This window comes from Narcine bancroftii, chromosome 14 (genome assembly GCF_036971445.1).
Source record: "Narcine bancroftii isolate sNarBan1 chromosome 14, sNarBan1.hap1, whole genome shotgun sequence".
NCBI lineage: Eukaryota > Metazoa > Chordata > Chondrichthyes > Torpediniformes > Narcinidae > Narcine > Narcine bancroftii.
Window position 1 is genome coordinate 43,528,664 of NC_091482.1, and position 6,140 is coordinate 43,534,803.

Genomic DNA, 6,140 nt, shown 5'->3' on the forward strand with positions numbered 1-6,140 from the left:
ACCACGGGGTGGAGGGGTGGGTGGAGGGGGGTGGGGGGGTGGTGGTGCTGAAGAGAATTTGGCCTGGGTGGAAGGAGTCTTTTAATGCGTTGGCTGCTTTTCCAAGGCGGTGGGAATTGGAGTTGTCGGAGGGAAGTAGGAGTGTGTGGCGGCCCGAGCCAAGTTCACAATCATCTGCAGATCTGATGGCCCATCCCATGCAGCGATGTACCCTGAACAGATGCTTTCGGTGGTGCACATGGTAGAAATTAAAGGGTGCAGGTGCCCTGCCAAATTTCCTCTGGCTTGGAGCAAGCAGAGGTGCCGGTGTACTTTCCTCACCCCAGGACCAGTTCAGCACTGACGACTGTCAAACATCGGCACTTTCAATGTGGACATCGAGGTGGTTGCCTGGAAACTGGACTGCAACTCGTCTAATGCACGGAAACACTGTTACTTGGCAGGTTGGACAACTTGCAACACACCAGCAAGGTGCCAAATGGTGACGTACGTGGTTCCTGCCGGAGTAGCCCCATTTCTCACTGGTATCCAAGGGGATGGGGCACAAAGCCATGATCTTGCATTGGTACCCAGGGCAGTAGACAAAGGTGCTGGAGAAACATAGGTCACGCAGCATCCAGGGGAAAGTAAAGGGAAATCAGCATTTTGGGCTGGACCCTTCACCAGGAGGGAAATCAGCATTTTGGGCTGGACCCTTCACCAGGTATGATCCAAAAAAAAAATCAGGCCTGATTTTCACTCTTTGCCTCCGGTGGACGCTGCATGACCTGAGTTTCTCCAGCATCTTTATCAACTGCACCCCAATCCCAGCATCGGCAGACTATCCCGTTTTGCCTGGAATCCGGGTGCCAAGTACACCGTGGAATCCGGGTGCCAAGTACACCCGTGGAATCCGGCTGCCAAGTACAACCGTGGAATCCGGCTGCCAAGTACACCGTGGAATCCGGCTGCCAAGTACACCGTGGAATCCGGCTGCCAAGTACAACCGTGGAATCCGGCTGCCAAGTACACCGTGGAATCCGGCTGCCAAGTACACCGTGGAATCCGGCTGCCAAGGTACACCGTGGAATCCGGCTGCCAAGTACAACCGTGGAATCCGGCTGCCAAGTACAACCGTGGAATCCGGCTGCCAAGTACACCCGTGGAATCCGGCTGCCAAGTACACCGTGGAATCCGGCTGCCAAGTACACCGTGGAATCCGGCTGCCAAGTACACCGTGCATTTTCAGTGCAAGCAGACAGCTTGATCTGACCAAGTTCTGCAGTTTCCCAATCTTACATAGAACTTTCCACCGCAGTACAGGCCCTTCATCCCGCAATGGAAACTACATCACAAACAATCTAATTATTCCCCTCCTCACACCCATTATCCTCTATTTGCCCATGTGCCCATTTTAATTTTTTTTTAACGTTAATTTTGACATTCACAGCACAGTAACAGGCCCTTCCGGCCCACGAGTCTGAGCCGCCCAATTACACCCAATTGAGTTACAAGCCCAGTAGATTTTGAACGGTAGGAGGAAACCGAAGTACCCAGAGGTAACCCATGCAGACAAGGGAGAACGAATAAACTCCTCACAGACAGCACCAGATTTGAACACTGGCCCCAATCACTGGCACTGAAACAGAATTTGCAAACTGCTACACTAACCATGCTGCCTAGTCTTTTTAAATGCCCCAATTGTACCAGCCTTCAACCCCACCCCTGGGAATGCATTCCTGATACTCTGTAAAAAAAAAAGTACCCCTGATTGAACTTTCCTCACCTTAAACAGACATCCTCTGATCTGCCATTGTCACCCTGAACCCGAACGCTCACCCTGCATCTTCCATCGGGACAAGGACTTACCTGGAGTTTTGGTTCACTTCAGACACAGCAGCTGTGGATTTGTAAACACTCACGATCTCCCTTCCCCACACTTCAACAGTTCACAGATAGGCAGTTGAAATGTAGTTACCGGGAGTTTTGAACACCTGAATGAAGAGAACTTGGTCACGTCCAGGCAGGTTAACCCCCCCCCCCCACATAATTAACAAGATAATTAACCTAACTAGCCATATATATCTAATTATTTGCTTAATGATAAGGCAAAAAAAATCAAAAAAATAGTGGACACAGCCCAGGCCATCATGGCCAAACCCTCCCCCACTATTGAGTACATCTACAGGGAATGCTGCCATTGGAGGGCAGCAGCAATCATCAAAGATTCACACCATCCAGCACACGCTCTGTTCTCACTGCTGCCATCAGGAAAGAGGTATCGGTGCCACAAGACTCAGGAACAGCCGGCTACCCCTCCACCATCAGAATGACAAACTCAATCAGGGACCCATTTAAGGACTTGCATGCTCATTATTTATCACTATATATTTATACATCTGCATTTGCACTGTTTGCTTTCAGTTACAGGTATAGAAGTTACTCAGCCAGGCCCACAGGAAAATGAATCTCAGGATTGAATGTGCCATAATGCTTGTACTCTGACGATAAATCTGAACTGTTACTAGAATGATGTTCACTGGAACCATGGACACCTCAGTCACGTGGCCTCTCTCTCCTGGGGTCCACTGGACAGACAGAACAAATTCCACCTCATCCAACCCCTTTTGGGAAGTTAAAACTCTGTTATTCCTAATGCATTATCCACAATCTCCCTACACATCCACTTCTCCATTTTTCCATTGATTGTTGGGAGGGGAAATCGAAATACAGTCCCATTAAAGTGAATATTCCTTTCCCTTTAGCCTTACTGGACTATTCCCTTGGAATATCTTCTCTAATTACTGTTGTCCCTCAAAAAGGACCCCGGAACATTGGAAAGAGGAGCAGGATTTGGCCATCCGGCCCAACGAGCCTGCTCCACCATTCAGTGAGATCACGGCTGATCTGGCCGTGGACTGGCTCCACCTCCCGCCTGCTCCCACAACTTTTAATTCCCCCAAGATGAAAAAAATTAACTGTGTCCTAAATGTACTGAACGAGGCAGCCTCCACTGCTTCCTTCAGCAGCAAATTTCATAGATTCACGACTCTCTGGGAGAAGCAGTTCCTCTTCATCCGAAATCTACTTCCGAACCATGAGGCTACGTCCCCGAGTTCTAGTCTCACCTACCAGTGGAAACAACTTTTGTGCCTCTAATTCCTTTCACAGTTCTACACATTTATACAAGATCCCCTCACAGTTTGAATTCCAATGAGAGTAAACCCAGGCGACTCAATCTCTCCTCAGGCTGACCTCTCATCTCCAGAATCAACCTGGTGAACCTCCTCTGCGCGTCCCTCAAAGTCACCCCCCTCCCCCCCAACTCCCTTACCCACTCTTCTCTCACGCTTGTAGCATCTGGGCTCAGGAACACTGAACTGCTAGCCTTGCCCTTCACTCAGCCAAGCTTCTGTTCCGGTTACAATATCTATTCCCCGAGTACCTTATCTGTTGAGCCTGTTGCATTAAAATAAATGTGATTTCAACCATCGGTCATTCTGTTCTTTACTGTGCACCTGCCATCTTGTTCACTACACTACACTCACTCTTGGCACAGTATTTTCCCCCAATCTTACCTGATGTTGGAAGTCTCCCTGATAACCCACATCCGTCAAGAGGACAGTACCTCTGCCCCAGGTGCCTCTGCTCAGCCCTCTGGCCAAAGCCTCGTGAGCATTCGCCCCCTTAGACATTCTGCTCTCGAAGGCCCGCTCGGCTACACCCTTTGGTTTTTTATTGGGGCTGCTATGCATTACTCACTGACCTAACTAACCGAAACCAGACGATCTGGAATTTATTCATCCACAAGGTTCTTGTTGCCCATGGCAAGGAATATTTGTGATGAGCAGCGGAGGCTTTCACATTGTTGGGTAACTAACAGACAGCATGCTGCCACAACTTTGCTCGAAAACACTGCAGGTGTCCCTGACTCCCCTCCACCTCTCCCACACTGCTTCCCACATCTCCCACTCCCTCAGTGAGATGGACCTTCCATGGACAATAAACAGCAGCATTTTCCCCACGTGGAAGCGGGCAGCCCGCCTTCACTGGAGCAAATCCCAGTTAGTAACACCACCGTGGTTTGTAACCAACTCGCTCAGTGATCAGCAAGCTCACCTTCAAGACCCAGGAACTGGGAAACAAAGTGTCCACCTTACAAGGGAAGATGGTTGTGTAATGAACTTTTTAATCCAGCTCTCTGTGTTGAGAAGACTGGAACCATTTTGCATCTTCCAGAAGAGCTCAGGTACATGGTCACCTCAAATACCCTTCATACCAGTACCCAGAGCAGCAGCTGGTATGAATCAAGAAAAGTTTTTGCCATCTGATTGTACAAGTATGCCCCAACGAAACAGCCTTCTCCAGTCCTCAGTGCAAAAGACATACAACCAGACACATCTACAGACAAACAATACATAAGCAGGACATATATTTCATCTATACAAGTAAATACTGCTTTGTAGATACAAGAGTCTTGAAGGGTCAGTGTGAGCAGATCTTTTGGTCGTTCACCATTCTCACTATCTGTGGGATGAAGCGGTTCCTCAGCCTGGTGGTGTTGGCTCTGACACTCCTCAATCACGAATGCAATCAACTGAAGCTCAATAGCATTCACACAGAGTCTTTAACGAGTAATTCAAGCACACATCCACAGATCCTCACTTATCTCCGCTACTTTAATAGGGCTTCATCACGGGAGAATTTTCAGGCTAGGCATCGCTATTATGGAGCTCAATCGGCACAAAGCATCAAAATACTGATGAACACAGAGACTTTGCCAGAGTGGGGAAATATGAACCAGAGGGCAACAGTTTAAGGTGGGGGGGGGGGAGGGGGAGGGGGAAAAGAATTTAACAGGAACCTGAGGGGTAATCCTTTTACACAAGGGGTGGTGGATGTGTGGAACAGACTGCTAGAGGAGGTGGTTGAGACAGGTACTGCTGCCATGTTTACGAAACATTTGCATGGATGGGTTTGGAGGGATGTGGGCCAAATACAGGGATGCTTTAGTCGGCATGGGCAGATTGGGCAGAAGGACCCGTTTCCACACTGTGTGACCACATCCAATCCCAACAAAGGAGATGCTGGCATCATATTCATCGGAACCCATTATCAAATCTGTAACGTTGAGAGTCGGGTCTTTCCCCCTGAAGATGCTCGGCCCAGCGAGTCCCTCAGCAAAGAGTTTTACTCCAGATGCCAGCATCTGCAGCCTCTCCTGTCTTGTCAAGTATTTGCACCTTGATCATCTCTCCACAAGTGCAGGAAAAGTCAAACCAAGAAAAGCTTGGGCAAGGTTTGCAGAATTCCCTTTCAGATGAGGAGAGAGGGGGATTTTAGGAGGAGTTTCCCCTCCCAGGAGGTCATTGGAATACAGATCACACTTTCTCAACATTTAAAAAGCTTGAATTACCAAGACACAGAAGTGCTGGCAAATGAGATTAGCACAGGGGTGGCATGGATAGGATGGGCCGAATGGACTGCTTCCATTCCTCCACAACCCCAGCAGGTTGTAGAGAGAGATCGGCTGATAGGCCCGACAGCCTTCATCAGGATGCTTCGATAACCACCACGTAACCAACAGGACAGTCTTTGAGAACAAAAACAACACCCCAGAAACAACAGGCGGCAAGGGCTTCCCCACAGAGGTAACGCTGCACCTTCCTTACCCGAATCTCCACTCCCACTCTGGCAGCTCAACACCAGGCGCTTCCTCGAGGAAGAGGCAACCAGCTCGGAGAGCTGTCTAAAGCTGATCGACATTACAGCGCTGCCAAGTAAACCAGTCCACTTTAATGCAGTCGCCTGCACTTCAGGAGGTTGGAAAACCACTTAATGTAAACTCTAATCCCATCTTTAATTGAAATGTGTCCCACTGCTTCCTCAGGGGGCTCCATTGCTCAGTTAACTCCAGTGAGAGAGTAATTATTACTAAAAATTTTAAATCTCATGTGGAGCAGCAATAAAACCAAGATTCCTGTTGTGACCCAGGTGACAGCCTGGGGCATTGGGGGGGGAAGGGGGGGGAAAGAACCCCCACCCCCGCCACACCTCCCCCCACTCTGTAACCCCAAGACAGTCCCCCCAACGAACCCTGCCGTCCCTCCTGCCCTTCACTCTGCTGCAGAAACCCACCAAAGCAAAGTCTGTCAGAGTTA

The 6,140-nt window shown here is 49.3% G+C and overlaps 1 protein-coding gene across 1 annotated transcript in view; it reads right to left on the reverse strand.

Moving 5' to 3' along the window:
- Window positions 1-1,973, reverse strand: part of rab27a (RAB27A, member RAS oncogene family) — a 141,660-nt gene extending 139,687 nt beyond the window's left edge. The window contains exon 1 of the mRNA XM_069910636.1: window positions 1,849-1,973. The gene's annotated coding sequence lies outside the window, so the exon portion shown is untranslated. The remainder of the gene's footprint in view (window positions 1-1,848) is intronic.
- Window positions 1,974-6,140: the final 4,167 nt, after the last annotated feature.